We start from the raw sequence: 11,866 nt of genomic DNA, 5'->3' as shown, positions 1-11,866 counted from the left end.
CTCATATTTCCTGGTGAGTCAATGCTCCTTCCTCCCCTCAGGTCAGACTAAGGGAGAGTGCAAGGAACAGGTTTGGGTTTTCCTGTCCGTCCTACATTCCATCAGGGTGTAATGACAGCATTGCAGCTGGCAAAGCTGCACAGCTGTCCTACAGGAGTCACACAGTGTCCTTCCTGTCTCCATTGTGAGTGGACATGCTTTTATGGCACACTGGAAATGACACAGTCCAGTGCTCAGTGACTGCTGAATGCTCAACACTGCCATCGATCAGTGGCATTTGCCAGAACTCGGATTTGCCAGAACAAGTACTGTTCAGGAAGCAATTCTCTTTCCACTCCTTCCCTCCCTTTGTTCCCCTTAACCCTTCTTCTTCCTTTTCCCCCCTTTTCTTCTGTTCTTTCTTCCTTCCTTCCTTCTCTGCCTCATCTTTCTCTCCTTCTGAAGAACAGCTCATACTATTGCTTATCACCATATAACATTGCTGGCCATCAGGAAACCTTTGGAAACCAAGGAAAACAGAGCCCCTGTGACAAAACTCAAGTGAACAATGGCTTCAAGAGCACTCAGCACTTAGCATCACGGTGAGCTCAGCATCTGACAGGACAGACCCCGAATTAGGATGACAAGAAGACAAAGAAGCACAGAAGAACATTAGGAAAAGATGAAGAAAGATGCATTGCTTTCTGGGATGAGATGGGAAATGCAACCCTGTATTTGTTTAGAATTCCATGTTGCACCATGATGTGTATTCAAAAGTTTGATGTGTTTTCTCAGAACATCTGGCATAAATTGGACTGCAGACCTCAAAAAAAGTCTTCATTTTGAAGACAGTACAAAGTCTTTATTATTATTTATTCTTTGTCCCATCTGCCTTCTCTCTGTTTTTAGCTCTTCTTTCTCCTTCTGTGGGGATTGGTCAGCTCATATGGTGGTTAGAGTCAATTTTACAATTTGCAGACACTAATGAAGGTGTTTGGGTTCATTTCTGTTTAAGTAGCTATTCTTTATGATTCAATTTTTCTTGCGTGAGTCAACTCACGTTTGTTTCAGACTTCACAAGAACTATTTTGCAGCAAAAAGACTCCCATCACTCTAAGTCCTTCTATAACAGTACATAGGAGGCTGGTATCATTTCTATGCTTTTTCCACTCTCTGTAGATTTCTATAGGAGATTATATCCTATTTATAGGAGTCCATTGAATAGTTCAAATAAACCACAAACAGTAATAAGAGATGCTGACAACTGACCTCTTTCACCTCTAGAGTGATTAACTGTCCATTAACTTTGCAGCATGGTTTGGCTGAACCAAAAATTATGGTAATGTTGTTAGCATAGAAAGGAACTATTTCAGCACGTCAGAAATACATTGGCTTTACAACAAGATCAAAATAGATCACAACATTAGACAGAGTTCCTCCCTTTGACTAAATCTGTGGATGTAAAACAGCTTTGAGAAGATGCTCCTGTGTGAAATGAGAGATGTGGGTCACATCCTTTCAGATGTGGGTTTTATACTGCCTACATGCGTGCTTCTGTTTGCAGAAGAGGTGGCCACTACCATAAGCTATTTTTTAATGTTTATCTACTATTTAACTTTTTTTGTCACTATAAGAAGGAAGAATTTCATTTTGTGTTGAGTAAAGTATGTACCACAAACCAGAGCAACATTTTACAGCTTTTCTTGTGAATTCAAATAAAATCCATATATCTCTACTATGGATCAGTTCAAACCAATTTCAGTCCAACTCTGATTTATTTGGCTCAGCCACCCGACTCAAAATTTATTCAAATTACCCTATGAGTCAGAATCTCATAAAGACAAATGAAAAGCACATATATATAACATGCAGGAGTCTCTCTGTCCAAGAGTTTACTCTCCAAATCAGGTGTAAGAAAGGGTCATATCTTTATGAATATTTAGTAAGTCTGTGCAGGAATTGGGAAGCCAGCCTGGATTATGAGTATTCTAAATCAGTGCCCAAGACAGAAGCTCTTCTCTCCTTGCTGCTCAAATCTCCACTTCCACTTCCTTCCTGCAGCAAAGCTACTCTGGTTCTGGTGGTTAAAGGCTCTCAGAAGTGCTGATTCCCTGAGAGTGCCCAAGGTAGCTCTTGAGAAGCCATTAGACACATTAGCTCAGCACTGGGATTAGAGTCAAATAGAGGTTCTGTGTTCAGACCGAACCTCTGTAGCAGGAATAAGTTCATCTTTTCAAGGTCTAGGAGCACTGCTCTGCTATCTCCTGCCGACTGCATCTGCTGTGGCTACTGGCTGTTCTAACTGCAGCTCGGGATCTGAGGGCTAGACTTGATTCAGCACTCACAAGGAATCTTCCCTGAATAAGCAGAGTAGGCGTTGAGTTTATAAGAAGTGTCACAGTGGCTGTCTGAGACAAGAAATTACTTTAAGAGGTGAAATGTTTTAACGGTTTCCAATATAGCTGTGCTGGGTGGAAGAATTAAATGACTCTCACGTTGTTATGGAACCTCCTGTATACATGTTGCAATAAACAGGAGTGTGCAAAGCTCTGCGAAAGACACAGGAGACAGAAATGTAGATTAGGGAGGAACGCAGAGGTGGGTGAGAAATGATCTAAGTGTTGGCATTGTGTGCAGTACAGTGGGCATTGCTCATCTCCATGAACAACATAGCACTCTGCTACCCCCTCCCTCCCTGGAAGGGCTGCCTCGAGGCACTTCTCACTCGGGGTGATTATCATCTTTCCCATGCAGAGAAAGGTCAAGACCAACATCTTAAAAAATGATTTTTGTTGTCTTGATTTCTGCACGTGTAAGAGGAAACCAGTCTAGTTTCCTAAATGAAAGCCATGACTTTCATGGACCTCATGACTTGCACAAGTGTGGACTATTGTCTGCTCAGCACATATAAAAACGAGGTCCAAGGTGTCTCAGATTCAGCATTTGAGATGAGTACATGGGAAATTTTGGTCTCTTAAGTGCTACTCTAGCTCATACAGAAAGTCACCATCATTAATGTTTCCTTTTCTAAATTGTACTGAAGGAATCTTCTTTTTAAATAATATATCTGATTTGGATGTTACTTATCACAGCTTTTGTACTCACATTGGAATACAATAACATGGAGGTATCTCTGGAGTTGCATTGGCTTTTTCCTGACATTTGTGTGAGTAAACTCATCTGACTTCATAGGGTAGATGAGGAAACTGCATCTTCCCTACATGCCATGAAGAACTGTAATTTTTTCTTTTGGATATGGGGACTGCAGCTCCCCTGACAGCACTACACCCACCCTCCGTTTGCTGAGTTTTACGCTGCCTTCAGTGACAGCACAGATGCTGGAGTTGAGCGGTTTGGTGATTATCAGGCAATGTGTCCACAGAGCAGCAGCATTCTTTTAGCAAGGATCTCAAGCACCTAAATGCTCCTGACTGAACCAAGAGGAAACCAAGCTGACTGCCTGATGCAGGTCTAGATTTTCTGAGGGCTTCTTAGCAGCTGGAAATGTCAGGGAATTCAGACTGCATCCCTGAGCACCAAGCCAAATTCTGGTGCCACACCTACCTTTGCTCAGGTGCTCACTTTGGCTCTACCACAGAGCATTCTCTTTTGTGCCATTTTGCCAGCTTCCATATATTAAGCCACACTGTTTCTTTTTGTGCAAATATCCAGTTCCTCATGTGGATTTAGGAAAAAAAACCAATACACCTCCACAGATACCACAGACATTTTGGAAAACCTGTAGCTTGCATTCAAATGAACTTTTGTTATTTTTGTTTATTTGCAATGTCCTCTCCTCTGTAATTCTCTATTGAATAATGACTTTTGGATAGGCTAACTTCACCTTGACAATGTCAGATCTCTGTAATGTTCTTTAATTTCTCTCTCCTTGACTTTTATATGTAATTTTGTGAGCTGTTAAAAAGCAGATATACATTTATACACATATAATGATTCCAGGTTCTACACAGGTTTTAAAAGACAAATACAGACAGGAACAAATAATAGAGTTTATCCACCCCCAACAGTCAACTCTGGCTGTTTGTGAGAGCTACAGCATGACTGGGTTTTGTGAAGACAGTTTTTGACCAAGGATGAGTGTCTCCCATACTGCCTGCAAAGTTTTGTTGCCCTGGAAACACATATTATTGTTATGTGTAAACATCTGTGAGATGTATGGGAACACCAAGGTGATTTGGATGAAATATGGCAATGGAATGGCAATAAAGGGGTGCTTAACTGTGCTTACAAAAAGTTACAGATGAGAAGTATTATTCATCAGCAAAGTACAATACCTTGCAGAATTTTAAAATAATTAACTTCTGAAGTTCTTCTTGAAGCAATTGATGCTTGTCAGATGTGGAAAAGAGGAGGGAAGTTATAAAGAAGAAGATGAAGAGGCACTAGTTACTGATATTTCCTTAATTTGAGATCTATGTTTGAATGCTTTTGATGTATAAAATAAATACTTTGTTTTTTTCTTCAACTTACAGTTTCATTGTACAAGAGGAAGAAAAAGCCTCAAGGTTTTGAAAAGCCACAGTTTCACTGTGCTTTAACTGTAGATTGCCTTTAACCTGCTTTATTTGATCAGTAGAAAATCCCTGTATAAATGCTCTTATTTATCTTAATATGTAATAAACTCTTCAGTTACTGAATAACTGAGAATCAAACTAGCTTGATCCAGTTTAACTAAGTTCGTTCAAAACCTAATTTAAGGCTTGATTAAATGGTGCTAATGCAAAGTTAAATAAACTAAATGCCAGTAAAAGCTATTTTAGGAATTGCCACTCCTGCTGAAGGGTAAGGAGTTTAAAACAAACTCCCTTAATTTACTTTAAAGGTTACTAAGATAAACCATTCTAAGTGCTTCTGTGCAGAAAAACTTGCAAAACTATGACAATGGACTCTGGAAAACTGCTGCTTAACATGAGTACATGAGTGAAGTTCAGAAAAATAAAGCAACCAAACTTTGCACCTTTTTTAAACAAAAATCAAAATACAACAATTTTCCCCTTGTCCCTTAGGGGAGTGAAATATACAAATTTGCCTATATTCTCTCAGTTTTCTTGCCATTGCTGCTACAGTTTTAGCTCTAGCAGTGGGAACACTGGTCATGATTCAACTGTGCCAGCAGAGACAAGCTGGGCTCAATCTGAATCCTGACCAGAGAGCTGGAATACAGCAAACAACGTGGCTTCAAATCAATCGTTCCGGTAGTGTCAGGAGACTCGCAGAACGAGTCATTTCACAGATACATTCTCCAGAGAGGGCTAAATGAGCAGAGAATGTATTCGCAGGGATCTGATTACACTAAAAATTCCCTGACAGGCTTATCCCAGAGCGCCCCAGAGCTGGAGCTGCAGATGTCGGAGCTCATCTCGCTCCCGAGGAGAAGGATGGATGTACGCGGCAGAGCTCTGTCCCCTAGTGGGCACAGCGAGACGCTCTTTCATAGCTTGTGCCGCGGGAATCTCCTTCCAATGAAACCTGGGAGTATTTATTTGAATATGAATTTATAATTCACATTCCTTACTCATGCCCCCCTCACCATGGCCATCAACAGGCCATGGTGTTAATTACACAGTTCATCTGAGTAGTTATGGGGAACTTAATGACGAATGTTTATTCTCTTTTTATATTTTTTCTTGTCATGTCCATTTTTAAAAACTGTTAGACATTTACTTTGCTTTTTCCCAGGACAGACCTTATTTCGGTTAAAGTCATTATTGTTTTGTCACTGATTTCAAACAGAGCAGAGCAGTATTAACTCACAGTTTTCCAAGTCACATGAAGAGGTCTGCTGATTGCTCGGAGCCTGGGATTGCCTGAAGGATTTGTCCCAAGATCTGAAAAGCCAAAGAGATAGAACAACCTTAAAGTTATAATACTGCTTGTCACACTGGTGCATCTGTCTCCTAAAGGGAAATTTGATTCTTTAGGAAAACGGTACAAAACTTGTACAAAAAGAGGCAGGAGAAGCTGTCTGAGAAAGACAGTGGTCCAGAGGGTACCATGGCAGCAGGAGCTCTGTCCCAGGCAGGCACAGGGCACTCCCACTGGGCAATGGCACTCCCACGGGGGCAATCCTACTCCTGCTTGATGTGCCTGTCAAGAACCCGTGCTTAAAAGTAAGACTTCAGTGACATTCCATTGATTTGGATATATCACTGCACACGTCTCCAGATTTAATTCCTATTCCCTTCCCACCACTTTGGTTTTGAGAGAATCTCATATTCTTTAGAAAGAAGCCATTTACACAGAGATGCTGTAGACCTGGAAGGAATGGACCACAAGATGATCTCAGGTCTGTGCAACACCATGGGGGATTTGCTGAGTGAACATTCATGACTCAACTTAGGAGTATCTTCTTAACATGGATTTGAGCTTCCAAGGGTCATATCCATTGCCTAGAGTCTAGGGGCTTTGGATCTGTACTTAGCTCTGTTTTAGAAAGAAGGATATACCACACTCTTCAGTACTGGAGCTTAAATCTGAGCTGTCTGGTTGGATCTGAGGTACCAGGGATACACCAGTGTGGGAACAGTCTCTAAAAATCCACACGGAAGTGTGACACCAATACATGATTCCTGCCCACAGGTGGCACTCCGTCATGAGCCCTGGCTGCTTGCTAAGTCCTCTCATGAATGAGATCTCCTTCAGTTATGAGAAAAATATTTGCTTTGGTATTCAGTAGTGACCTTTTCTTGAGGGACTGCAGATCTATGGAGTGGAATAAACTGAGCAAGACTCCTGGAAAGTACTGTCTATTCCAGCACAAAACTCCAGTGGGCTGGGCCTGACACTATTCATATCTTCTGTGCAAGCACAAGAAGTTTTAATGTTATTTTGACAGAGAGTGTCAAGTCTGTTTCCATTCAAAAGTCAAGGGAGCATCTCTGTTTGGATTTGTGTCAGTAGTCCTGTTTCCGGGTATTATTTACATCTCCTGAAATAAAACAATCACAATTCCTTGGATATATTTGGAGGACTGCAACAGTTTATGACCAAAAGATTATGACCCTGAGATTTCCTTCCATAAACATCTCAGCACCAAAATGGGACACATTAGGGCAATCCCAGAGAATGTCCCTGGGTACTTCAGAACAACCACCAGCCTGGAGACAGACACTGACCTCTGACCAAGCTGTGATGCAGCTGGGTACATGATTTCCCTGGAAAAGGGCACACTCTACATTATCTGTTAGAGATCCTTTAAGGAAATGACTGCACAGATCTGTTTAAAAAAAAGCAAAATCAGAAATATTTTTGATGTGCATGTGATACAGAATGAGGCTTTGCACAAAGAACCTGTTAACTTGCTCTCAGGTCAGATGCTCTTCATGTGATGCAGCTAGGAAAAAACATGTGAAAAGGCATTCTGACTGAAAGCTACATGGAAGTAACACCCTTGGATGGAGAAACCAACACAACAATTTGTCTTCCTATTACCCACTTTAGAACACAGAACAGGAATACCAAGCTAAGTTAGATTTTTGCCTCTAAAACTACAAAGGAGGCAGCAGGACATGCGTTCTTGGAAAGGCAGGTGGGTTTCACATACCCATGTTCTTGTGCTTCCATGAAGGCTGCAGTATATGCAATTTTTTTCCTAAAACCCTTTGCTAGGTTGCACAAGACCTACACATCTTTGCATTTGTCCATCAGGGTGAGAGCAAAAGAGAGGATCTAGTGAGAATGTTGAAAGAAGCAAGGAATTTGTTTGTCTCTAGATTTTAATCCAGAGTAGACACCTATGTGCCTTTCATACATCAGAGCAGCACTTTTAAGAGATACAAAAAGCTGCAAGTTTAGCTTCTAAAGCTGCTGATAAAGGGTAACTGGGCTTGTAAAACCAGTTCCCATCCCTTCATCCCCTAGAAGAAGGAGCCTAAGAAGAATTTCCCTATCTCCTGCACAGATCTATGCCATGCTCAGCTGGGCTGCCAGCTGCCATTGAGGTGAAGAGCAGCACAGCTCAGACTGTCAATGCTTTGTCTTCGAAGCTGTCAAATGTTTTAAAACAGATAAATACTTTTACCATTATCCCAAATTTGTGTCAGATATGTATGCTCCACGTAAAAGTCTGTAAGGGGTCTAAAGAGGTGTAAAATGATTGTAGTTGTGGAAAACCTGAGTACAACCAAAATGGTTCCTTCTCCTAATATTAAACTTGACAAAGCAACTCAGCATAAAATGTGTGAAGGATTCAATTAATCAGAAAAATTCCCATCAAAAAAATCCCCAACTGGATCAAGTGTCCAGTGGAAAGGAGCTCAACAGCTCAGCACAAAGACCAAAGGTAGACACAGCCTTTGAGGGAAACCTGCCAGAAAGAGCTCTGATAGTGAAGAGCTCTTGGTTAGTGAAGAACGCAACCAAGCACACAGTTTATCAATTTTTCCAGACTGACTTTACCCTGGCAAAGGACAGCTGGCCATTTTGGGATAGGCTGCTCTCTGGGGCTCTGAAAAATTTTACATGTTACTTAGTTTTGTGTGCAGAGTGTTCAAAATAAAGATTAGGGCTATAAGGAAGGTGTATCACTTGTCACTGATATTGTGCAGGAGATCTGGGGAAAAGAATGTGATGGCTAACTTAAGATTTGGAATCTGCAAAAAGATTCCATTTTGTCCAATGATATATCAGGGGGAAGTTCATGTATTGTACCTTGTGTCTCCTTTATTATCATCTTACCCTTCACTCCTTTTGTATAAAAGATCATCATGGGCGGCGTGGAGCAAATCTCTGCTGTAAATACTCCCTGTGTCTGTGCCTGAGGTTCTTCCTTAAATGACAACAGCAGCAGAGGGAAATTGCCATGACTCCAGTTCGTGTCTCTTCCCCCACAGATGATGAGCAAGTTCTACACAGCTGCCAGAACCTTAATTTCACTTGACTGCTGCTTGATAAAGCAATGGGAACAGAGGCAGGAGTGGTTTGTGTGCTGACTGAAGAGCAATTTCATCTAGCTACAGGATTACCTTGCTTACTATCATGCTTTTTTGAAATTTGAAATAAAACCACTTTCATTCTGAAAATACAAACTCCCACACCCATTGCAAAGAGGGTGAAATTGTAATTTTCCTTATTCATTCCTCTGATCTATAAACCGAGCAGGGGTCAGACGCGATTCTTTGGCCATTTCCTCTGGTTTCTCTAGTTACTTCTCCACACTTCTCTCTTCATATCCCTTTTATTTCTATCAGGATCTGCACACTCGTGTATCTTTTCATTTACTAATGGAATGCATTGATAAGCATTTAAGCCTTCCAGTACCTGGAAGGAGTCTACAAGAAAGACAGAAATGGATTTTTTGCAAGAGCACTTAGTGACAGGACAAAGGGGGATGGATTCAGACTGTAAGGGAGTAGGCTTAGATTAGATATTGGTTATTAGGAGTAAGTTCTTTACTGTGAGGGTGGTGAGGCACTGGCACAGGTTGCCCAGAGAAGCTGTGGCTGCCCTATCCCTAGAAGTGTGCAAGGACATGCTGGACGGGGCCTGGAGCAACCTCGTTTAGTGGAAGGAGTCCGTGCCCATACAGGCGATTGGAGCTGGATAACCTTTCCATTCTCTTCCAACTCCAGCCATCGCAGGACTCCTCGTGACCCGCCTCCCGGACACCGCCCGCCTCCCGGGCCCCGCCCGGCTCCCGCCCCACTATGGCGGCGCCACCGCCTCACAGCCCCCATCGGGCAGCGTGAGGGCCGGGACAGCTGCCTTCCTATTGGCCGGCCCTCTTCCCGTTCTTATCTCCTATTGGAGCAGAGTGGCTCGTGGGCGGGGACACGCGCTGAGCGACAGATGCAGCAGCCAATGGTCGGGCGCGCCTGTGGCTGGCCGGCCGGCGCTGGGCGGGAGCCAATGGGAGCGGCGGGGGGCGCGTGCGGTGCCGGGAGCAGGTAAACAGCGGGGCCGGCGGGTGCGGGACCGGGATGGGCATGGGGATGGGGATTGGGATCGGGATCCGCTCCCGGCGGGATGCTGCCGGCTGTGCCTGGGGCGGGACCGGACCGGACCGGCCTGGCCTGGCCGGCCGCCGGCGTGCGCGCGGTGTCTCGGGGTGGCCGCGCTCCCGGAACCGCCCGTATCCGTGCGTGTGTATAAACGTACATATGTGTGTACTTATAGAGGTGCATGTTATATATATATAAATGCATCTTTCCATGCGTGTTTGTGTATGTACGTGTGTGAAATACATGTATGGCTATCTCTCCGGGGCAGTGGCGGCGTTCCTGCCTGCCATCCCGGATTTCATTGGGAAGCGCACACCTTGCGAGCAGCCTGATTTATAAGCGCTCAAAAAGGGCAGCTGGGCAGCAGAAACATCAGCATGGGAGCAAGGGCTCCTCTGGCCTCCTTCAAAATCTCTGTCTGTCGGAGCGGCGCGTAGTTATTTTTTCCCCCGTTGTCCTTAATATAGTTCGTTGTCTCTGTCTCCGGGCGGGCTCGCACTTGGATGCACAGGGAAGCAGTGCCAGCCCGGTGTGTGCCTCTGTCCCCTTGGGGCCCCAGGGGAAAGCAGCCACTCTGGCAGGACACAGGAGCTCAGCCCCAACGCGGCTGTCCTTAGGTGTCCCCGAAGTGTCACCTCCAGCCCAGCTGGCTCCGAGCTCCTCAGCAGTGTTGGGATCAACTCGAATTGTTGTGAAGTGTGACCCAGGCTTTGAGGTTTTCCCGGTGTGAGTAGTTCTGCAGGGCTGTGGTGCCTTTATGCTGTGACAAGGAGTTGGCTGATGGAGTATTTGGGATCAGTGCTGGCAAAATAATCCTTCTGACCCTCTCGGGAAAGGTCTGATTTCAGCTCTGCCAGCAAAATCGCCCTCTGGGGCTATGTGTTGTGCCTTTCTTGTGGGACGAGAGAAAGCAGTGCTAGTTCAGCCAGAATGCAGAAAGAAAGCTACAAATCTTTACAACTTCTCATAGCATCTGATGTGTTGTTATTTTTTGTGTTCTGGGGCTGAAAGTGAGTGGTGTTTGCACATTGAAATGGTGTGTTCCAAGTCCACTGTCATTTTAGCAGCATGCCCATTCTGACTTTATTTATTGGCAAGAACCTGGAAATCTTTTTCTTCCTAATATTGGCCTCCCCAGTTAGGATTTCTTAAGAGTTTATTTCCTTCTCTTCATATTTACTAAGAGCAGTGATTGCTACACCCAAAACTTTGGAGAACATCAGTCTGTCAGTACCATCCCAAAGCTTTCTCTTTATCTAAATATAGCAAAGAAAATACAGTTTTCTTCATCTAATTGCCATCAAAGAGAACAATATGTATAAGAAGGAATTTTAACTCTCGACTGGATAATTAAGTATTCTGCCAGGCTGTAGCAGCTGTTCTGTGCTGTATACTGTAGAGGTATTGTTTATGATGAGTAAAATGCAAAGCAAAGGATTTAGATTGTTTGCAACATGAAAATAAAAGGCAAACTGGGGCTAGATCTTAATATTAGTGAACTGTCCCAGTTTAATCGCAATCCATAAAGCTGGTTTATTGCACCTGAGGAAAGAGGTCTCTTGCATGAAGGACATCTGGAAATAGAATCAGCGACTCCTGCTTCCCTTCAGGATTCACAAGACTTCTCTAAAGCAGGACTAATTGTATTCCCACCTCAGCTCCTCTAAGAAGCACTTAATACTGACCTAGTTTTTGTCCCCTTTCATTTTTGCCATGCAGTTTTGAGAGTTGGGTCATTTGGCTCTTAACCACTGTAAGATTTTTTTAATGGAACCTGATGGTTTGCAAGACAGAGAGGAGAACCTTGCCTGGTATAACTTGGTGCATCACTTTGATAATGGACTGGCACAGGGTTTAATGTCTTTGGTAGAACATGCTCTAAAGCTTTCTGTAAGTACAGATACAGCTTACATTTGTCTCAGTGCTCC

The sequence above is a fragment of the Lichenostomus cassidix genome, chromosome 3 (assembly GCF_008360975.1).
Source record: "Lichenostomus cassidix isolate B80296 chromosome 3, HeHo_3.0, whole genome shotgun sequence".
NCBI lineage: Eukaryota > Metazoa > Chordata > Aves > Passeriformes > Meliphagidae > Lichenostomus > Lichenostomus cassidix.
The sequence above is the reverse complement of the archived record's forward strand: the minus strand, read 5'-3'. Positions refer to the sequence as shown.